This window comes from Amblyomma maculatum, chromosome 5, assembly GCF_055883805.1.
Source record: "Amblyomma maculatum isolate TAMU_Amacu chromosome 5, ASM5588380v1, whole genome shotgun sequence".
NCBI lineage: Eukaryota > Metazoa > Arthropoda > Arachnida > Ixodida > Ixodidae > Amblyomma > Amblyomma maculatum.
In genome coordinates this window covers 154,237,367-154,261,173 of record NC_139348.1, presented here as the reverse complement: position 1 = coordinate 154,261,173, position 23,807 = coordinate 154,237,367, and the positions used below count along the sequence as shown (strand labels likewise).

Genomic DNA, 23,807 nt, shown 5'->3' with positions numbered 1-23,807 from the left:
TCGAGTTTGCGCAGACTTTCTTCGCTTCCCAAACTCGCTCGGAATGGTGGCGGGATCTTGTTTCACCTTCTTTCGAGTCTGCAGCCGTCGTCCAACCCCACCCGTTTGCCGCGCTGCGCACTACGCCCCCCCCCCCCCCCCCCTCCTTTTTTTTTCGTGTCGAACGCAAACGCACAGACGCAAACTGTTCGTTACGTGCGCGTTGGTAGCCAAAAGAGTGTACACGACAGGCATTATGAAAGGTGTTTGTCCGGCTATTTTATCGCTGTGGGAAACAATAATTTCGACCTCACAGGCCGACCTCACTAAGTTACGACCTCACTCAACCTCAAACTCACGCATGAGGTTGAGGTCTCATTTGCTGACCTCAGTCAAAAATATTTCAGGTGTTGCCGACCTCACCTCAACCTCACCTCACTCCGTGAGGTTGAGGTCATTTTGAGGTTGAGGTTGACCTCATGAGGTTGCCCACCTCTGACTCCAGCTACACCAGTGTAGCAAAAGCCCAATGCCTCAATTATGTTTTACTATACTAGTGTAGCTGGTGCAGGTTACAAAATGGCCCCATTATGTAAGGCACGCTACTCCTATAGTCTTTGCGGGCAGGTTTGAAAGGTTGGGTTAAAACGGGGCTTTATATCTATACTTGTAGGATGGTCGCTTACTGCCAGTTCCTTTAGACAGCGTGTTTAAGATATCAGAGGCAAAAATTAAGAGATTGCTAAAACAAGTAGGAACTACAACAACGCGAAGAAGGAATAGCGAGCGGTACCGCGGACAGCAGCCAATAACGCTACGTTATTGTCTCGTGTCTCGAAATTTTGTAGCGTGAGCAATACTGACCGCACTCTCGCTGACTTCGCGTGGTTCTCCGGCAACCATACTACGCATGCATGATGAGCGAGTGGCGTCACTAAGCGCAGCTTCCGCAATTGGAAAATTTGAGACCAATTTCCCTAACCTCATGCGTAAGGAAGTTGCTGGAGCACGTAGTCCAGACGAGATTAACGTAATTCATGGAGCAAAACAACCTGTGGCCGCACGAAATGGTCGGTTTCCGACCACACTTGTGCACGCAGGACGTAATGCTGCGACTAAAGCATGATATCATAGACTCGCGATCGAGAGACGCCAAAGTAATCCTGGGCCTAGATCTCACCAAGGCCTTCGGCAATGTCTGGCACGAGGCTATTCTCGAAGGGCTCGAAGTGCTCGGAGTAGGGTAGCGAATGTACAACTACATAAAAGACTTCTTATTGGGCAGAAAAGCCTGCATGATATTTCAAAATTTAGAAATTTAGCCAGTAAAATCGGGCGGGTGGTTCTTGAAGGAGTTAAAATATCACGCACATTGTTAACACGTCTCAACACAGCTCAGAGCGGTTCCCGGAAGATATCATTTAGGCAGTCACTTTACATCAGGATGTTGCGATGTCTCATTAGAATACCTGTTATGTTACGGAGAGAGGCTGAGTATAGTTAAAACCAAGTTAGTTTGCTGTTTCAAGACAGAGCTCTTTGTTGAACAAAGTAACGACGCGCGCGGCAATGGCGTCTGATTTTTGTTTCGAGTTTGCTGTATATATATATATATATATATATATATATATATATATGCACAAGTACGCTGTTTAACTACTGTACTATGTCTTTTTTCGTGCGTCCCTTTTTTCCAGGCTGATTTCCACTTTTAATCTATATCAACTCGCTCAAATCGCTTCATTATTGAACTAATCTTGAAATGTTCATTTTTAGCCATTACAGTTATTTGCCTGGATAGAATAGATATCTAGGCTACCGCCAGTGATAGTCATATCAGTTTATTCGAATTCCTAAGACGCATCTTCTCTGGGTGCTGTGAGCCACAGCCGCCACTGGTTTGGTTCGCTCAATCACGATATTTCGCGAGCGTCACTTCAGGGTCGGGAAATAAAAGGAAAACGGTTCAGTGAGGCATTCCTTATCGTAATATTCGAGTAGAGGTTAATGAAGCTGTTCTCAGCTTTTCATATCACATATGTTGTATAAAGTAAATATGAGCGAGGGAATATCAACTTTATTGTCCGACAGAAAAGGCTCTTTTCTACCCCAGGTCCTCCCCTCTAGGGGAGAGGCGCCTTTGGGTAGGTGAGAATCCGCTTCAGATGCTGGCCAAAATTCCCTGGATCTCGGCAGCCTCTTTAGTAAGGTAAATATGTAGTAATTTAGGAAATTTCATCTAATTAGCTATAATGAATTGTAAAACAAAAGTTGATTCTTGTGTGCAAGACTGTGAGAAGCTGTTTGAAACTGGTTCATCTTACGTGCCTCAAATATTTTGTTTATTAACACTGGGCCCAAGTTACTTGCGACATATTGTGTAACATAACGCACTGACGCAGAGTGCAAAACAAACGACACTATTTGCCAAAGCTTCGATAAGGTTTGATCTTCGTCCCAGTTATAACGATGGCGTTATAACGTCACAGTTCTAACAAACATTTTGAAGAACACCGGACCGTGGGCGGCACTCGGCAGACAGAGTTCATTCTCTTGCATCGCGCGTCAAACCACTTGTTTATGTTTCATTTGATGTATACTATATTTCAATTCCGCTTATATATCTTGCAGCTATTCATCATTCTCCCCGCCCGCCCCATGCGGCAAACACCATCTGGAACTCTGCCTTGGCCAGCATTGTTACCCTTCCCGTCCTGGCCTCCCTCGAAACAACTGCGAGAATAGCGGGTGAAAAGTACGAACGTAACCATGCAATGCCTGTCTTCCCCATACCCCCCCATCTAGTCTTCGCGGGCAGCTTGCGTGGCGCGGCGCAAGAGACGACGGAGCGATGACAACGCGAGCGGGTTGCTATTACCGAAGACTCAATCACTTTTATTAGAACATCAATAAACTGTTTCTCGTTGTGCTAGCTCTCAGTGCATTTACGCAACTGCAAAAGAGAATTGGAAGAACTTATCATACTTTGACACTTAGACACTCAGCGGTATACACTAATCGAATTATCGCCATCTTCGGCCTCCTTTTCTCAAGGAAGAGATCCAGCTATGCGCGTGCGTGGGGTTCATGCGTGCTGTCGGCGATTGTGCAAAGCGAGTTCACAAGTTTAAGCGAATGCATATGTTCATCCGGTATAACAGCGGTAGTAGCGGTAACAGAGATAAAAGCTGTAATCTGAAATAGACAGTTTCTTATATCCCTGACAGTGCACTGAAATGGCGGCAAGTGCTACTGCGAGATGGTGTGGCTCGGTCTGCCGACCAGTGCTGCTGGTGCCAGGCAGGATTCACCTGCGTCGCTTGTGAATACGTTAAACTATCTTAACGACTGAAAAAAGGCAGCAAGCTATCTTCTGAGTAAGAGATTTCAAACTGGAATGCATTGGTGAATCGCTGATGAGCAGCAGGAAGATAGTTGCAAAGGTTAATACAATTCAGTCAGAATTACAAAACCCGAAATACATCAATACGTTTGTGTTAACGTGGCCATGAGCGGATTTCGAAAGGAATTGAGGCCGTTAGCTATTAATCTTTGTCATCATAAAGCAGTGGTGAAATGTGAGCTCAAGAACATGAAAATATAAAGCTATGATCTGCTTGTTTTTCTTTCTTCGCTGCGGTGTTCTGCGTCATTGACAGCAGGACTCACAGTATAAAAAAAGGTGAAGGTTTGTCTTCACTATCTCCGAGACGGGAAGCAGTGCGAAGGCCTTCAGGACAAGATGCGAGCCCTCCTTCCCTCTCTCAGCATATTTGTCGCCTTGGCCATTCTGTCGTGCGATGGAAAAGTAAACGTAAACGGTATGTGAAACGATTGCCTTAGCAACTATGTCGAGAAATGTTTGTTTCATTTAATTCACTACATATGCCTAACCTGATTATCCGACCTTAAACATGCAACAGACCTTTGTGGCTTAGAATGAATTTTTTGTATTTAAAATGGCATAATTTTTAGAATACAATAGATGCAATTGAAAGCCATATCCTTGCCCTTTCATAGGTTTTGGAATAATAAATGCAGTACTATGTTCTGGCACTTTTATATGTGTCTCGGAGAGTATTTGGTGAAAGATTGGCAGTTGTCTTCAAAACAGCATGGCTGGGGTAGTGACTTTCGATGACGAAATGTAGCCGCATGTCGCAAACCGTCAAGGGGTTATAGATGCTTCACCTGTTTACTGCTACTATACTTGTCTCACTGCAAACTAAACTGGTATGGAGACATTGTAAGCTATTCATGCTCCAAAATCAATTGTGTGCTATTTCGCATCCCAAATAGTTGACAAGAAAGTACCATGCTGAAATATCTGACCATTACAAAGTTGACGAGGCCCTAGTGGCCTTTCTCAGCAGAACCGCTTTCTTCAGTTACAACACCTGGATTCAATCGTTGGCTGCTTCTCGACAAAAACCTGGGAGGTTGAGAGCGTCTAGGTTTTCTTACAGTTTTCAGCAGTAATTTATAAGCTAAGTTGGTCATCTTTTCGCAGGTTTTGTAAGTCCTCCTTATTCTGCTTTTGACGCACCAGCCCAATGATCTTGCTTCGGTTGCTTCTTTTACGGCTCAATTTTTATACAGCTCATTGTGGCTGTTCGAGAGCGTACTAATTTTTTTTTCCTATACAGCCACTAGGTTCCCATTAGGAACTATAAGGAACTTGCACTGCCCAGGCGACACTCCCAAAAAAGGAGACGCAGGGTTACCGTGTACCAAAGCGAGCAAGCTTATAGTAGGACGGAGTAAATGAGTCACGGGGGGCGCGGTAGCGCCGGTTGTTTAAATCTAATGTTTCTGTTTAACCCACAGTGTTATTAGCTCATGAAATTTCAGTGTTCGCAATAGCAGCACGTTATAGAGAATGGCTTAAAAGCGCAACCTCACCAACGGAGCTTCCTGCCAACTAAGCTACGTGGCGCGCTGTCACTGCATCGTGGAAACCATTACTTCTCTACGCGTAGCTGGGAAAATGAAGCTGTTGTCTATAGTTCCCTCAATTGGCATGGGGCGATTTGCGAAGTTATGTCCAAGCTTTCGAGAATATAGCATACATCATTTAGCTTCAGAGAAGTATAGCTATTGGAGACAAAGTATATCACCGAACTGAAACAGTCATTATGCTGTATGTCAACATTCATATGGATTTACCCGTATTTCACACACGAGTAAACATATGCAACACTTATTTTGTGAGCTTTCGAACAAAACCATAATGACTCAAGTAGGTTCTTCTCGATAACATTTGCCCACTAGAATTGCACTCAGTGTCTCGCAATATGCATAGCGCCCTATTTGAGAGGGTGAGACAGTGAACGACATATGAATAGAAACAAAGACCTTCCCTTGGGTTTCGAAACTTGCCAGCTTACGAACGCGCATGAATAGCATTCCATGGGTTTATTTGCCTTCTATTTATTTTATTTATTTATTTTAAGTGGATAACCTTATAATTAGCACCGAATAATGAATGTACCTGGAGAGTTCTCTTTGATGGCACAGTAATAAATTAGGTAGGCGCAGTCTTACTGTTAATAAATAAAGGGCATAATGTGTGAGGGACCTACTTTGTCAGAGCGTTGGAGAGATTTGTCAAACCGTATTCTCTTAGCCTCAGAACGCGCGCCCATCTGTAAGACAGTGTATTAGCAGAGGAACAACTGCATAGATGGGATGGCGTTCCACTCAGTGCCGATGAATGCGAAAAGGAATCTATGAAGACTTGAAGAAATAAAGTATACTATTCATTGTTCCTTACACAACATGAAGTGAAGTAGCCGGCAGGCATTATTTTAACAATGTGATGAGCGTGACTGTATATTGACACACGCCCTTCCATCCCCCTCCGCCCCCCTCTGCTCTCATGATCCCACTGCGAGCAAATATCAGCCTAGCGAATTTTGTGGCCAAGAAACTATTCGGTGGTGTCGCAGATAGAAGCAGGCTTGAATTAAAAAGTATTTTATTTGTATATTTAAGTGTATTTATTATTCCAATCAAATAACAAGCGAATTCTCTAGTCGGCGATTGGTTTTCAAGCATGACACACTTATTCTGCCTCCGAGGGGACTAGGCGTGTTGCGATAGTTTATTGTCGAAATAATTGTCATCGCATGCCATGTCGCCTACCTTACTCTTTCAGCCGCATGAATGCAGCTTTGCCGACTGTCACTATTTTTTCACGCTACGGCCGGAATGAGTACAGATCATGCTTTTTATCATAGCCGTGAAGTTCTAATTGCTGGAACATATGCTTTTCGTTCAGTATACTTAAGTCGCCCTTCCGCGTCTGCAACCACGGTCACATTACTGCATTCGTCCTACTAAAAGTGTGGCGTGACGACCATTAAGCGGCGCTAGCGCAGTTTTCATATAGCCGGCTGTTTAGGAGTAGAATTTGCATTTTCCAGTAGCTGCCTTTTAAACGTGGGCTTTAATCCATTATAGACTCACATAAAATTGCGAAGCTTATTACAGAAAAAGAACGACAGCACGATACAAAAAAAAACAACAACAAATAATTACGGCACTCTAACGCTCCTCCGACTCAACAGCAGTTAAATAAATTTTCTCTCCGTCCCTTTCGTGGTCACTAGGTTCAAGGCTTTGTTGAATCGCTACATTCAAAATAATTTCTACCTAGCTTTCATTGTTTTTCGTCATCATATCTGCTCAAGAGAGCGAACAATTCGTTCAGCTAAAAGATGCAGGATTCAAATACAGCATCGTGCTCGGCTGTCTTTCTACGTGGCTGCGATTCCCCGTTTATATATAATTTTTAGTGCATAATGCCATAATAGGAGTTGCCACTTACGTGTGCATATAATCTTATAAACAAAACACACAGAAAGGAAACAAACAGCTAAGAAAAAATTTGAATCTCAGATTCTCTCATATAATGATCGCAACGATACCTCATTTTCTTACCCGTGCGTACTCAATAAAGCCTGTTTCGTTTTTGTTCTTCCATTTAACGAAGTACGAATATTACGTCAGCTGAGAGCATGACACAAACCAAGAAAGAAATCAAACGCGTGCAGAACGTGAGACATTCGCTTTTGTACGTCGTCAGGGCTGTCGTAACACATTGGCATTTCAATATATCGTGTTGCAGATGGTTGCCGCTACGGGAATAAAAAAATCCCGGACCGCGGGCAAGTTTTCGTGAAAGACCCCTGCCGGATAGTCACCTGCGTTGCAGGAACTGCAACTGCCAAGCAGTGAGTATCTTTACTCTAATGTCAAACAGGTTACACAAACTGGTTTGCTTTATCAGGGTGTTCTGCAAAAAAAAAAAAGGTCAGAAATATTGTAGCACGTCGACAGCTCAAACTGTAGAAAACGTTTTTAGCTGTAAATAGCCCGAAAAAAACCCCAAAGAGGTGCCACAAAAATACGGCGTGAAAAGCACATAGCTGCAACTAGAATTCCTCATGAAATGAGCGTAGATATGCCAATAGCAATGATGATGGTCCCGGTGTATTTATACATATGCGCATTTAGTATGTGTTGCTGCTGGTTAGGTTTTATGTATATATAGAACCTACATAAATTTATTCTGGTCGGGTGCTCTTAATTCGCGTATACCTTATGTTCTGCTTGCAAGAACACCTTAAATAAGTGTCTTCCATTAGCCGCATAATAAAACAGTGTTCATCTGTTATTATGTGTCTATAAACGCCAAAACGCGGTCGATTCGAGCTGCAGGTAGGTTTATCTTGATTGACTGCTATAGTTGTGATTTGCAGTCATCCCTTAAGGGTGGGATTTGTTTTCGAAAGATCTTAAACTTCTCTAAAGATACCTTTTATTAGAAAACACATACCTGAATAAATTTTGCAGATAGCATTTCGATCTTGGTATTTGGAACAAATGTGGGAAATGCAGGACAAGAAATGTTGAATCCGGACACTCCATGCTTCCTTCCGTTTTATGGTGCGATCGGAATACCGTCCTTCTGTTTAATGTGGTCCCCCTTATATGCTGCAGCTGTTGTTTCTTCAGCCATTCACGCAGTTCCCTCTCAAAGCCCATAAGCCACTCTGAATGGACCAGACCACCATCCACCTTAACTGCAGGTAACAAACGCTCCTGCAGGCCCCACTTCGTCCAGTCACATTCGGCCAACAACCTCTCTTCCAAGCTCTGGATTTCTTTCGCGTTCCTGGTTTGCAGCATCTTCAGTTCCGTGCCCAACGCCTTGGCTTGGGCTCCGGCTTTTCGTTCGGGTCCCAGCATAGCCTCTTCCTTAGCCTTGTTCGCCGAGTCCATCTGCCTTTCGGCCTCCTAGAGATCGGCCTGAAGCTTCTTGCGAAGCGTCAGGGCTTCTCATTGCTGCTTCCGTTTCTTATCCAGCTCCGCCCCAATATCCCACACCTGCTTGGCGAGGACCCATCGCTTCTCCTCGGCCTGCTCGTCTCGCCCTTGCAGGTGGCACTCGTGCTGAACCTTGAGCACCTGCAGACTGGCGTCCAGCCGCAGCTTCGCATCATATCGGCCAGCTGCAACTCATCCTCCAGCTCCTCCAGGCGAGTCTTTTACACAGCCAGCTTGTACTCCAGAGAGCGCATGGCCTTCTCCAACTCATGCAGATGGCGGTCTGCCGTGCCTGGCGAGATGACCAGGTCATCCAGCTCTAGCTGCAATTGCTTGCGTGACCGCTGAATCTCCACAAGGGTGTCGTTGCTGCCGAGCTCCAGCGTCTGGGCCAGAATGCGGGTCTCCTTCAAGGGTCACTCCCGCTCTGGTGTGTCCCGCTCGGCTGCCAGCCGCTCAAACACAGCTTTCTCCACCTCCAGCAGCGGGTAAAACTTGCGCTGCTTCTTCTCCGGCTAAGAAACCTTGGCCCTCTGGTTCTCACGCTCGACGGTGACATCCTCAACATGGGCCTGGACCCTGGAGCTTGCGCTTCGTCTTGTCTAGCTTTTCGCTGAGGGCCTGCAGTTCCTTGAGTGGCGCCACTGCTACACCACCATATCATTCTGGAGCCGCTTGTGAGCATCCTTCACCTGCGCAGCAACCTCGCCCTCCTCGTCCGCCTTCTTCTCGAGCTCGGCCACCTGCTGCGTGAAGACGGCGATCTGTTTCTTTTAGTTTCGCTTGTCCTCCTCCCCCTCCTCCCCCTCCTCTACCTACTCCTGGAGGGCGCCGCTTGCCGGTCGCCTCGATGGCGAGGCTCAAAGCGGTGGGGATCGAAACAGGGCGCTCGATACATACCTGGCACCGGACCTCGGGATCCCCGATGGCATCAAGAAAAGCAAACATCTTTTCCTCTCTTTTGTATATAAATAAAATAACCACCACCACCACCCCCAGCTGCGGCTGCAACGCCAACTGCTGAATATCTGCGCAGAGGTCCTGGAGGCTTTCCCCGGGACCCTGCCAGCGAGTATATAAGAGCTGGTATTGGAACCTGGATTAGGTTTTGCCTGCGATAACCTCTGGTTCGTAAGGGGGTTTCTCTCACATTTATTTAGTTTTTTTTTTTTGTCATTGTGAGAGTTTTACAATAAAGGGTAGCGGAGGCCGACCGGCCGTCTCGTATGGCGCTCGGCGTTGGACGGAAGTGCGCCATACCACCACTGCCCCCAAAATGTTACGGGATAGGAAGGCACTCAGGAGACAAACGCATGTGGGGTATGTTCACGCTAAGGGGACACAGTCACTCGCACGTCGCCGACTTATCGTTCCCTTCTGCACGCTACCTCCTATTCACGCGCTTGCCCCGTGCGCTAGCACTGCGCTACATTCTCTTCCACGCCTTGTTACAATATAATCGCCATATATAGCAAACCTATGCTAACTTGTTTTGTGGAAGCAGTCTGTGATGAGTACGGAATGCGGAATGCTATAAAATTATTTCCTTAAGAGAACAAAGGTTTCCGGCAAAAATAATACAAAATTGATATCATGTTCGGATTCCATAGAATTACTCAGAGCTGCCTCTTAGAAGAATCCGAAGGTCCACTTAGCATCAAAAGAATTCGGTGTCAATTTTATATTTATATGTATCCAAAGAAACCTCAATTCTCGTTAAATAATTTTTCGTTTGTTAGCCATAGTCGTAGAAGCCTAAAATAAAAATAAATTTGTCAGTTTGCATAATTTCTCCAGAACGCATCAGGGATCAAATATTGGGTAAAAGTAATACGGATTATTTAAAAATTCTTTAATTTTTTGTTACAGAAATGTTTTTACTGTGTTAATGAATGCGATTTTGTGAATATGCATTCATGTACTACAATGAGCAAAATTAAGACAGCCTTAAGCCCTTGAAATTTATACCCATGTCGTACCTCATGGGTACCACCTCACGAAGCATTCTGGCCTAATTCATAACTTTGGGGGTAGGTCTGTTACTTTTGATCACTCTAGTACGTCGAAGTTATATGGATGCGCACAGCACACCATGAATAGATTGTGCGCTGAAGAAAATATGAGAATCACGAGTTCAAACGTGAAGAAGCTAACATATCTGATTCTGCTCTCTTTTCAAGCAATATTCAGTAAAGCCGCAATAACAAATAGTAGGGAGCCGCTGATGCCAGTACTTGAGCCGCTTAATGCCGAGGGCGACTACATATTTGTGACAATCTGTTCCAGCCTCTATCACTAGTGGAAGCCCATCATGAAGAGTGCCTGCCTGTTATTAAGTGCTGCAAAAAGAGGGCTGTGGGAAATTTTCATTCATCACAGTTATACAAAATATTATTTTCTTTTCAGGTGCCCCCGCATGAGCGAGCATGTCAAATTGTGCGAACTACAGAAAAAAGATCCTGAGAACTTCTGTTGTCCGATGACGAAGATGGCCTGCCCGAAATAGATGGGCGCAGGCGACCTGTCGATACTGCCTTGGCATGCGGACACATACAACTACCAGTCCCGATAAATGCTGGCACTGCATGCAGCAATGGTAATACAATTGCCATTCGAAAAATAAACTTCGCGGGAGAATGCTCGCTTCGTGTTATTTACATTGCGGAACTCTTAACTACAGAGTTGAATATCGGGGATTGAAAGAATGATGACGGCTTAGCTCGGATAAGCCGGCCATGCCAGTTAAAATATTTTTTTTTACTTTTAGTTATACTATATTGCTAAACCAGGTTACATTCACACAGATCTGGATCTAATTTAGAGAGTGGAAGATCGATTACGCGTGGTCATAAATGGCATGTTCTGGTTTAACTATTCAGTGGAAGTCTGCAAACAATTAGCAAATACAACCGAAGTACTGGTTCTGGCGCGCGACTAATCTAAGTGTCTGCGAACCTCAAGGGTACCACAGAATGGTTTAGACGAAGCAAAGGGGTAGAAGGAAATGTGGAACGGGAGACCACAGGAAGTGAGCCAAATGGACAGCAGTGGAGGTGGATGGAAAGGGTATACGTGAGGCTGTTAGGCTGTGGGACATTGTTTAAGGCAATAATAATAATAACAATAATAATTTAATCACAGGAAGAGAACGGCACAGTACCTGTCACACTTGTTTCTGTGGACACCTGAACCGCGCTGTAGGGAAGGGAGGAAGGTGGTAGTGAAAATGGAAAGAAAGAAAAAGAAACCGTAGTGGAGGGCTACGGCTCCTCTTTCTCTATTTCCACTTTTACTCCCACCCTCCTCCCTTACCTTACGGCGCTATATTTTTGGAGATGGTGGTAAAACATTTATTGTGAGAACCAGGGTACATTACAAGGATTGAGGTGGTTCCTGATCAGGGCTGGTGTCTCTCAGGCCGCGCCTGGCAGCGACCTCTTCAGCTCAGTCAACCGGCCTCTTTTGCGCTGCTGAGTCTGAGCAGGAGACCGCGATCTCCAAACCCTCTTGGTCCGTGAGGCCCCATTGGGGCGTTGGCTTGAAATCTTCGCATAAAAACATTGTGTGATTGAAGGTGGCTCTAGGTGCGCCGCATAGAGAGTATGTGGGATCGTACCGGCCCGGGTTTGCCAAGGCCAACCAAGCTGGGGAGGGAAAGGTTTTGGCTTGTAGCTGTCGCCAGATTATTAGGTGGGGTTTTGAGAGAGAGGTATGTGGTGGAGCATATAAGAGTCGCTGTTCTCGGTAGTGAAGTGTTATGTCATAATAGGTAAGAAGACTGTCCCACGTGCTTCTCCAGTCCGGTATACACCGCTCAGTGGACGTGTGCTCGAGCAGTTGAGTGGGCTGCCTCGTTAACGGGGTTGCCTGCATGACCTGGTACGCAGACGATGTGAAGGGGTCGGAGAGCTGTGGAACCAGAGGTTAAAATTTGATGGGCGACTGGGTGCATTTTCCCTCTTGCGAAATTTTGAATGCCAGTTTTAGAATCGCTGAAAATGAGTGCGGCAGTGGAAGAGGAGATGGCTAGCGCTATGGCTGCCACTTCGGCTTCTGTCGACGTTTTTGCTTTGACATAGGCATAAACTATGGGATTGAAATGATGCACCACGCAGCAGAGTAGGCGATGGAACACAGGAGAGGTACAGTGTTCATTAGTGGCAAGACACACAAAGCAGAATACATTTCAGGGCAATTTTATCTGAAGCGCACACTTGGCAGATGTTAATCACTGGTTACCTAGTGTTGCATTTATGCAGTTCAAGTGGATGATCCTTTTAGGATAAAGAATTCCGAAGAGTTCATATTTGACATTAAGAAATACGAGAAGAAGGCTTAATCTGGGTTTCCACTAGATATTGGAGATATGCATAATTCAATTCCACAGGATGGTTTGTTGAGAGAACTAAGGGACACGATTGAGAATCATGGCGCCATTTCTTTCCAAAATGCAGCCGGTGTGTCTGTGGGCACGTTCCTAGAACTGTTAGGAGCTTACCTTAAGTCAACTGTTGCCAGCTATGAAGGATTACTATATGTCCAAAAGAGTGGAGTTTGTATTGGGTCAAGAGTGGTACCGGCCTTGAGTGATGTGTACCGTGCAGCTTGTGATAGAAGGATAAAGAAAGAATTAACAGACAAGTGTTTTATTAGGGTCGTGCGTTATGTTGACGACTTTTTGGGGCTGTGTGAGGGAAGGGACACAGAAGACTTCAGAGACATAAAGCTGGGAATTTTTCAAAGCGGTTGTCCTGATCTTCGATTCACTTGGGAACTCTCAGAAGAAGGTGTTCTAAGGTTCCTGGACTTGCGGCTTGATTTCTTGGCTGGACATCTGTGTTGAAGTTATCAGCCGCGAGCGAAGAACAATTCCTGCCATGTACGTAATATCATTTGAAGACAGTGAAGAGAGGAATAGCGAAGACTGCTTTGCTTTCAGCTTTTAAGAATCATGCCATCACACTAGTAGGCAAAGTTTCTTAAACCAGTATGAGAGACTTATAGACGCAGGATTTCCTGATGAATTCATATTCCGAATATCTGAAAACTTATTGACACAGAATAAGAAACAAAGGATAGAGACTAGACATCTCTTTCCAAAGAAGAAGAGCTCTTTGGTGCCCTATATTCATGGCTTCACCCACAACATGGTGAAGATTGGGAAGTACGGGTTTCATATAATTCCTACGGCTCCCAACAAAGCTAGAAGTATGTGTGCGTGAGTAAATGGGAATGACAATCGATCAAGATGCAAGACAGTGCATCGAACAAAGTACTCTGAGTGCATCCAAGGGATTGTTTATCGCATCCCCTTGTCCTGTGGCAAGAATTATATCGGCCAGACCGGAAGATGCATAAATGATAGGATTAAAGAACATGCCTCTACGATATTGGATAAGTCCGGGACTAACCTTGCGATACACTGCAAGGACTGCACTATTTGTGAAAAAGGAATGTCTTCAATAGAACTTAATAAAGTAGCAGTTTTGAGGAAGAACAAGGACAGATTAACGAGAGAGATTTTGGAAGTTTGGGGGATATATTTAGCTGGTGAAGACTGCGTTAGCATGCCTTCTGTTCTCCTGTCGAAGAGAAAGACTTTTTCATCCATTGGGAAGACCGTCGAAGAAGAAGTGGTGTGTGTCCTTAGAAACAGGAGAAGGAAGAGGATGTTGGTGTTAGATTTAATCAGTTCCGTGGGCATGTGCCATTTTGTCCAAGGTCACCATCATCATTATCGTCAGTGCAGCATTGTGCTTGTTTATGTGTATGTGTGTATTGTGTGCCTCTCCTGTGTTTCGTCGCCTACTCTGCTGCGTGGTGCATCATGTCGTCTGACAAACTAGCTCGACTTTCAACGGTAGTATGTGATTGAAGTTATAAGAAATCACACTGATGACATATGCCACGCGTCTACGTAGGCCGCCTCGGTGTCAGTCGCGTGTGCTTTGTGTAACGCCTTGGCTCGAGCTTCTCTTCGTGCCTTGTGGTGAGCAGGGTGCACATTTTTAGGTAGGGGTTGCACGGTAAGGTTGTCCCGTATGTGTTCGTGCAGACACCAAACTGTTTATAAATTCTAAATTGACCTTTTTAATGTCTCGCATGTAGTTGATTTTACATTTTAAGGTGCTCCTGCAAGCGCTCTTCTAAGAGAACCAAGTTGTCTAAATGTTCTTTTGCAAATATCAATTACATGCGCGTCCCATCTTAAAGATTGAGTTAGTGTGGCACCAAAATATATTTCACACTAGACACCCGCTGTATGTCACCCCCGTTTAACTTGTAGGGAGAACCAAGTGGCAATATTTTACAGGTTAACGTGGTAAAGTTGTGCTATTAAGATTAATTTCTCTAGAGCATTTTTATTTATTTATTTATTTATTTATTTATTTATTTATTTATTTATTTATTTATTTATTTATTTATTTATTTATTTATTTATTTATCTATTTATTTATTTATTTATTTATTTATTTATTTATTTATTTATTTATTTATTTATTTATTTATTCATTTACCTCAGGGCCCGAGGGCATTACAGAGGGGAGTGGGATACATAAAAGTATATGAAAGTACAGCACAGTTACAGAAAAAATACAATACAAGTACACAAAAAACATGCGAAAAAAGAAAAAGGAAAACAAAACTTCAGAATGCAGTGGGGATAAGTAAAAACTATGTTCAGGAAGTAAAGGGCAAATATTAACATAGCTTGTTTAGTTTTGTTTTTGTTTAGTCGTTCCGTTAATCCATTTGTCTGAGGATGATACGCTGTTGTGCGATGCTCGGTATGGCTGAGAGTTAAGATGTCCCGCAGTAGCCGAGCTGTAAACACCTTTCCTCGGTCAGTAATGATGGTCAACGGTGCACCGTGTCTGAGCACAATGTCGTTCATAAAGAATCGAGCAACTTCGCCGGCAGTACCTCTAGAGGCCTTCGTTTCAGCGTAACGTGTTAAGTAGTCTGTGGCGACTACGATCCACTTGTGTCCGTTCGAGGATAAAGGAAATGGGCCTAAAAGGTCCATGCCCACTTGCTCGAAGAGTGAGAGGGGTGGTTCAATGGATTGTAACATACCGGATGGCCTGAGCGTGGGTTTTTTTCGCCACTGGCATTGTCGACAAGTCTGTACGTAACGTCTAACGCTCGGAGAAAGATGTGGCCAGTAGTAGTTCTGCCGGACTCGGTTTAGGCTGCGTGTAAAGCCAAGATATCCTGAAGTTGGTTCGTCGTGGCAGGCCAGGAGGATTTCGTGCCTTAGATCAGCCGGTATGCCTAGAAGGTATGTTTTTGCACTCGACGTAGAATTCTTCTTATAAAGCACCCCATTGCGGAGGCAATACGACGACAACCCCCTCGCAAGGTACCGGGGTATTGTAGGATTCCCACCTTCAAGATGGTCAATAATCAGTCGCAGCTCGTCGTCGGCACGCTGTTTGGAGGCGAGATCGGACGTAGTGACTGCTCCGAGGAAGCTATCGTCGTCGGTGGCATCTGACGAAGGAGGGCCGACGGGCGCGCGGGACAGGCGATCAGCGTCGGTGTGCTTCCGGCTAGACTTATTTAACATCAAAATCGAACTCCTGCAGGCGCAATGCCCAACGTGCTAAGCGGCCACAAGGATCCTTTAAGTTTTTCAGCCAACACAACGCGTGATGGTCAGTGATGGCACGAAACGGTCGGCCATAAAGGTACGGGCGGAACTTGGCAGCGGCCCATACTACCACCAAACATTCTTTTTCAGTGGTGGAATAGTTACACTCAGCACGGGAATGTGCACGGCTGGCGTAGGCAATTAATTACTTTCTCGACTCCGTTTTTGTGCTGAACTAGAACGGCACCAAGGCCGACGTTGCTCGCATCCGTGTGTAACTCTGTGTCGGCATCATCGTCGAAATGTGCCAGGATCGGGGGTGACTGGAGCCGGCGTCGTAACTCGTCGAAAGCCATCTGCTGCTCGGCGCCCCAGGAAAATGATGCGTCATCTCAGGTCAGGAGAGTCAGAGGGCTGGCCATCTGTGCAAAGTTTTTGATAAAGCGACGATAATAGGAGCACAGCCCCAAAAACCGTCGGACTGCTTTTTTGTGGGCGGGGACGGGAAAGGCAGCAACGGCAGCAAGTTTCTCAGGGTCAGCTCGGATGCCATCAGCACTCACGATGTTCAAGTAACTTCAATTCGGTGAACCCGAAGTGGCACTTTTGAGGCTTGAGAGAAAGGTTGGCAGATCGGACGGCTTCGAGAACAGTTCTCAGGCAGCGCAGGTGTTCCGTGAACGTCGGTGAAAAAATTATCACGTCGTCGAGATAAACAAGGCATGTCTGCCACTTAAGACCTGTGAGCACAGTGTCCTTCATCCGCTGGAAGGTGGCAGGAGCACAGCAGAGCCCGAATGGGAGGACGCGGAATTCATAGAGCCCATCTTGTGTTACGAAGGCAGTTTTTTCACGGTCCCTCTCATCAACTTAATTTGCCAATAACCACTCCTGAGGTCAATGGAGGAGAAGTACTTGGCTCGGCGAAGTCGGTCGAGAGAGTCGTCAATCCGTGGCAGCGGATAGACGTCCTTCTTTGTCATACTGTTAAGTTTCCGATAGTCAACGCAGAAACGAAGTGTTCCGTCTTTCTTTTTAACGAGGACTACAGGCGACGACCATGGGCTGCTTGAAGGTTGAGCGACACCATCGGCGAGCATCTCCTTGACTTGCTGTTGGGTAGCGTCTCTCTCCCGAGGAGGCACACGATAGGGCTGCGGATGGATGGGTCGAGTGCCTTCATGCGTGATAATCCGGTGTTTAATGACCGACGTTTGCTGCACTTTAGATGAAGACGTGAAGTACACACGAAACTCCAGCAATAGATCTTGGAGTTGCCTCTTTTCAACAGAGGAAAGGCTAGAATTGATGTCGACAGCGTGTACGGCATCATCCGGTTCAGTGCTAGGCGTAGCTTCCTCTGAAGCAAAACATTCGGAGACTTCGTGCAGATGGTCGACGTAAATGCAATGACAGTGCCACGGAACAGATGTCGATGTTCATTGGAGAAATTGGTGACAAGCACCTCCGTCTCTCTTCCACTAAGGAAACAAAGACCTCTTGCTACAGAAACTCCCAAGGCGAGTGAGAGGGAGACATTAGGCTCAACAAACCGGAGGCCGTGATGTGGCTCGTCACAAGTAACTCTGGTGAGGATGCTAGCGCGTGGTGGCACTGTGAGGCTATCATCGGCGACTCGCAGCGTGGAGTGGGACCCGCGGTACTCATGCTTTTCAGTGGCCAGTTTGGCGGAAAACGTCACTAAGCGGTTCGGTAGATCTATAGTGGCACCGTGCTCACGAAGGAGGTCGATGCCAAGAATAACATCACGAGAGCATTCGCGTAGAACAAGAAAGTCAGTTCAGTTCAGTCGTTCAGTCGTGTCTGACTCTTCGTGACCCTATGGACCATGTCACGCCACGCTCTCCGGTCTCTCACTATCTTCCTAACATCACATAACTTCATCTGCAGTGCCTCGAGGATGCCATCTAACCATCGCGTTCGTTGCCTACCCCTTCTCCGGCGACCCTCAACCTTTCCCAACATCAAATCTTTCTCCAGCGACTCCTCTCTTCTCATCTGATGACCAAAGTAGCTGAGCCTTAACTTTAGAATTTGGCCCTCCAATGAGCAGTCAGGGTTTATGGTCGACAATATTAACTGATTTGATCTTCTGGCAGTCCAAGAAACTCTCAAGAGTCTTCGCCAGCACCACAATTCAAACGCGTCAATTCTTCGGCGGTCAGCCTTTTTCACAGTCCAACTCTCGCATCCATACATCACAACTGGAAAGACCATAGCACGAGTTATACGGATCTTGGTTGGCAGACTAATGTCTCTGCTCTTTAATAGGCGGTCAAGGCTAACCATTGCTCTCTTTCCCAGAAGCAGGCGTCTCCTAATTTCATGGCGGCAGTCTCCTTCCGAGGTAATCTTGGAGCCCAAGAAGAGAAAATCTGTCACAGCTTCCACTTCGTGTCCCTTGATGCTCCAGGACTTGATATAGGGCAAGACGCCATGATCTTTGTCTTTTTAATGTTCAGTTTAAGCCCAAACTTCTCACTCTCTTCTTGTACGCGCATCAGAAGTCTCTTGAGCTCCGCTTCACTTTCTGCCATTAAAGTGGTATCATCCGCATATCTAAGGTTGTTGATACGTTTTCCAGCAATCTTCACTCCAGCTGAAGACTCGTCCAGACCGGCCTTCCTCATGTTGCACTCTGCATATAGGTTAAATAGGCAGGGCGACAGTATGCAGCCTTGCCTCACTCCTTTCTCAATCGGAAACCAATCAGTAAGACCATGCCCAGTTCTGACTAACAAGAAAAGTCGCAACAAATGTGCAGCCTCGCACAGTAACCCAGGCTGTACACATACCCAGTGGTGCAACCACATGTCCGCCTGCCGTCCGTATGTCTGGTCCGTTCCATGGCGTCATCACCTTTTTCAGTGTCCTTGTAAGCCGCCCGCTAAGGATAGAATAATCGGCTCCCGTATCAACTAAAGCGCTGACCTCCTTCGTGTCGACGATAACAAGGATGTCCAGGGAGACCCGGCCAAGACCAGGGCCTGTCGACGTCGGTTCGGAGTGAAGTGAGCGGTATGGCGGCGGAAGCTGGACGGCAGTTGGGTGGTCGGCGTCGGGACAATTCAATGTCGACGGCAGGTCGGCGTGAAGCAAGCGGTGCGGCGGCGGAAGCTGGGTGGCAGTTGTGTGGTCTGCGTCGAGGCGATTTAAGACACACGGCGGTGATAACTGGTCGGCGATGCGGACGACGTCGGGGTGATCTGGTCTGTGCGGCGAAAACTGGATAGGAATTCGGCGTTCGACGTCGGGGCGAATCGAGCGGTGCGGCGATGAAAGCTTTACGGCGAATCGGTGTGCGGCGGCCTCGCCCCCAAAGGTCGCCGGAGCTAGTTTTCCCGATGAGGGCTCGAGGAACCATGGCATCCAGCGGTATACGGTGGCCCAGAGGGCGAAGAGCGACGAGGCGAAGGCGAGCGCGACTCGCGACGAGGAGAATGTGGCAGACTACGCTGGCGGGTGACGTACTCGGCGGTGTCCTGAGGCCGCTGACCAGGTCGTGGACGAGGGCTGTCGGGGGAAAATCCTCTAAGGCCCATCTGACGATAAGGGCACTGCCGGTAGAGGTGACCTGCCTCGCCACAGTGATAGCAGAGAGGGCGGTTATCTGGAGCGCGCCAGAGGTCAGTCTTCCGGGGCGCCTGGCGCCGATCTGCCAAAAGTGGCAACGGTTCCGCAGCGTGCACAGCGACCTGTGGCGGCATGTACGGCGGCGGGGTAGGTAGCAGGGCTGTGCGGCGTGTGACATCAGCATACGTCATCCGCTGGGTGAGGCCCGGGGGTGGTGGTGGCACGACTGTACTTGTCGGTGGCGTGAGTGCGTTCTGGACCTCCTCACGGATGACGCTGGCCAGGGAAGCCGCGCCAGGAGTAAATGATCCATGAAGTTGCTGGAGCTCCTCGCGAACCACGGTGCGAATGAGGTCGCGAAGGGAGCTCATATCTGCCCCGGGATTGTAGTCGGTTCGGTCAGACGGCGGTAGTGTAGAGATGGAATTCAGCGGCCGAGCGTACTAGCTGCATCGCTGCTGTAGCAGTTTCTCCATGATCACAGCTTCAGCCAGAAACGCCGCGACGGTGGTGGGCGGGTGCCGCACGAGGCCGGAAAAAAACTGTTCTTTGACGCCGTGCATCAGGTGCCGCACCTTCTTCTCCTCACTCATAGACGGGTCGGCGCATGACGTCTTCAACGTACATTGCGACCCCTTCGTTCTGACGCTGAACTCGAGAGGTCAGGGCACGCTCGGCATTCTCTCGGCGGTCACTGTTGGCGTACGTAAGGTTGGCGGTTACGTTGACGTACGTTGGCGTACGTTGGCGGCTTGCTTCGGAAGGCTGGCCACGTAGAGAATGTGGCCTCGCGGTTCTCGAACCATGTCCGAGCTGCGTCTTCAAGGCCGAAGTAGACGTTCCGCATTTTCGCAGCGTCGTCCCAGCAGTTAAACGTCGCGACCCTTTCGTAGTGAGCTAGCGAGTCCTCGGCGTTTTCAAACTGCTCACCGTGAAATGGTTTAGGGATACGTGGGGTCTGAAGGATGAGACAGGACGAAGGGGTGAAAGGGACAGTCATGGTACGGGCGGGCGGTGTCGTTGCCACAGCTAGGGTCTCTTCGTCAAGAGCGAAGGCCTCGGGGGGCAAGCCTCGGAGCCGTCCGCTGGTACGATGAACAGAAGTGGTCACGAGAGGCGGCCGCGTAGGATCGTCCGCAGGAGAGGGGATCATCGATGGCAACTCCACCAGTGTCACGACTGAAGTCACAGGGAGCCGTGAAGGTACACGTAGCTGAGGACCAGAGAATAAGGTCGACTTGTCGTTCTGATCACAGAGTCCAGCACCAGCGCGCCACTCGTGCCAACAACAACCGCTTCGTCGTCGTCGGCGCCAAACACGGCTGTCGCGCGGCGCTAGGCACGTGGCAATATATTCAAAGAAAAACAATGGCTTTGCGAAATGCATCGTTATCTGGTATATATTCGATATCATGGGGAAGGTGATTCCAACTGACACACGTTCTAGGTATGAATGCGTCATGGAAACATTTTGTGTGACTAGATGGAACCGCAACTTTATGGCGGTGATCAATGCGCACTGATATGTAAGATGGTCTAGTTAGTAATGTTTGTTCAGGTAGCTGTTCTGGTAAATTTTATGAAAAATGAATAATGATGCTACTGATCTGCGGTGAGATAGAAGTGGAAGGGTCAAACTTAATTTTATGGCAGTTACACTACTTGTTCTGTTATAGTTTGACAGTATGAAGCGACAGGCGCGGTTCTGCCCAGCTTCCAAATCGGAAACGAGTGAATCAATGCCAAAGCTCCAGACAGATGCAGAATATTCTGATTTGGAGCGTACCAGAGTTTTATAAAGCAATAATTTTAAAGAACTGGATGAACGAGAGAATTTCTCCGAAGGCACCCTAGCATGCTGTTTGCGTTATTTATGATATAGTCAAGATAGGGTTTCCAGGATAGGTTAGAAGAAACGTAAACACCTAGATACTTGTAAGAATACACACTCTCAAGAGAAACATTGTTAATCTGATAAGTAGTGGGCATGCTGGAACTACGAGAAATGTGCACATGCTTAAACTTATTAATATTTAATTTCATATTCCATTCCTTACACCAATCGAGAACCTTGTTAATATCAGACTGAAGGCAAGAGGCATAATTATCATCATTAATTACACAGTAAATAACGCAGTCATCAGCAAAAAGGTAAATTGAAGAAATGTTAGCCGGTAAGTCATTTATATAGATGAGAAAAAGGAGGGACCCGAGAACGGACCCCTGAGGCACGCCAGAACGGACAGGTATAGAATGTGAATTAACGTTATTTGCTGTAACGTATTGTGAACGGTTTGAAAGAAACCTCTTCAGCCATGCAAGCACCGTAGGGTCAATGTTCAGGTTATTTAATTTAAGGAAGAGAAGCTCATGAGAGACCTTGTCAAACGCTTTAGAAACGTCAATAAATATGCAATTTGCATGAAGCCCGCGATCAATGATGCAATGAAGGTCATGTGTGAAGCATATTAGCCGAGTTTCGCATGAAAATGACTTACGAAATCCATGCTTGGTTATGCTGAAAAAGGAATTCGACTCTAAAAAGAAACAAAATACGAGTATATAATATGTTCCATGATCTTACAAGGGATACTAGTGAGTGGTATAGGACGAAGGTTGTGAGGACAATGTTTATTTCCAGACTTATGCAGAGGAATCCCCTCCCCAACTTTCCAATCATTGGGAATACAACCTGTTTCAAGAGACTGATCAAATAATTTAGCAAGGATTATGGAGCAGGATGACTTTGTGTTTATCAAAAACTTAGAATTATTATTGTCGACTCTGCAAGAGGAGGAGACCTTAAGATGTTCAATAAGATTCAGAACGCCTGATACCTCAAATAGAACTGGGTCCATGGGAACACCACCAAAATAATAAGTAATAAGTAATATTCTCAAAGTGATCTATTAAGTTCTATACAGTAAACAATTTTTCGTACAGTGGTGTAAAACACGCAGTCATCTGCAAAAAAAAAAAAAGATGCAGCTGTACCATCTCTACAATGATAAATGTTTGATAAATGGACAGTTGGCATAATTATGGAGGTAGATGGAAATCCTTAAAACATTATTAGCTTTGATACCGAAAGACTTCAGCTTTCCTAATAAAGTAGTAGAAACAAAACGCAGTCGGAAGCCTTGCCGAAATCTGTATACATTCTCCCTGCTTTAAAAGCAGAAATAATTATCCCGGCGATATCATGATTAATTTGTATTAGTTGCAACTAAGGAGGCTATAAAACCTGCTGGTGTGGAAGAGGCGCCCAAAACGTGAAACTGGCGGTAGCCATCTTGAGTGGGGACGAAACGGCGTGATGCCAAAGATTCATGCCACATCAAACGACACATGGCGCGCTCATGCAAACAAGCTTGGAAATAGTGTACAATGAACTATGGAGCTAAATATATTTTCTCTTCGTTTGTCTGAAATTTATTGTAAAACCTTGACATTCTTGCGTTTTCAGGCATTCTTAAATGAAATTTTTGGTGATTTGCGGCCCTACTATGAAAAATTGAAAAATATTGATACGTGGCAAGGCTAGTCCACGAAGGTTAGTCCAGGCTGGCATCGCACACAGAACACAGAAACACAGCAGCGTCGACCTTATTCTAGCATCAATCGTCACAATATCTTCAAGATTATTAAATTAAAACACATATATATTTATGTTAGTTAATAAAATTTCGAATGCTCGCGGTTCATTCATCTAAGGATATCAAATGGCTCGGAGAGCACGTCGCTGTGCACGTAAATGGAGTCGTGCGTTGTGCTAATCGATACATGGTGTAGTCGCGATTATCTGGTATTGGGCAGGCCGTCCCAGTATTCTGGAAAATATGAGAATTGGAATAGCGATCGAGTAAAGAGCTATTCGTGCCGTGCTGTGAAGTGCCGTCTGTGGAACCTTTGTCCCATGGCGAAACAGTGGATGCGTGTACGGAGGGCTTATGAGGGCCACAGCGGAACGCGTCGCATTTGAAAAACAGAAAGTGAGGTTGATCGTGTAAGCGAAAGTTATGAGACCGATTCAGCTGTACCCATCATACCAGCAGCGAGAACATATCGCGTGGATAATTCAAGATCATGTGTGAGGTGAGCAGGGTTAAATAGCCAGCGACGTCATAGTGGCGCCGAGGTACGAGATAGAAGGATTCTACTGTATAGTTTTTATAATGAAAGTGAGAAGTAGACAGACGTGGAAGAATATGCGCTCAAAGCTTGCTCGCGGACGGCACCGGTAGAAAAGGCAGACGACATAAAACAAGTCATTGCCTTAATTCACCAGTGCATTCTCTGAAGACTTCTT

General features: G+C 46.3%; 1 long non-coding RNA gene across 1 annotated transcript; it reads left to right on the top strand.

The window, feature by feature from the left end:
- The first annotated feature begins 3,626 nt into the window (after window positions 1–3,626).
- Window positions 3,627–10,949, top strand: LOC146190015 (uncharacterized). The gene is made up of 3 exons (XR_014707328.1): window positions 3,627–3,800; window positions 7,109–7,214; window positions 10,717–10,949. It is a non-coding gene; the product is annotated as an uncharacterized LOC146190015 (long non-coding RNA).
- The last annotated feature ends 12,858 nt before the right edge of the window (window positions 10,950–23,807 follow it).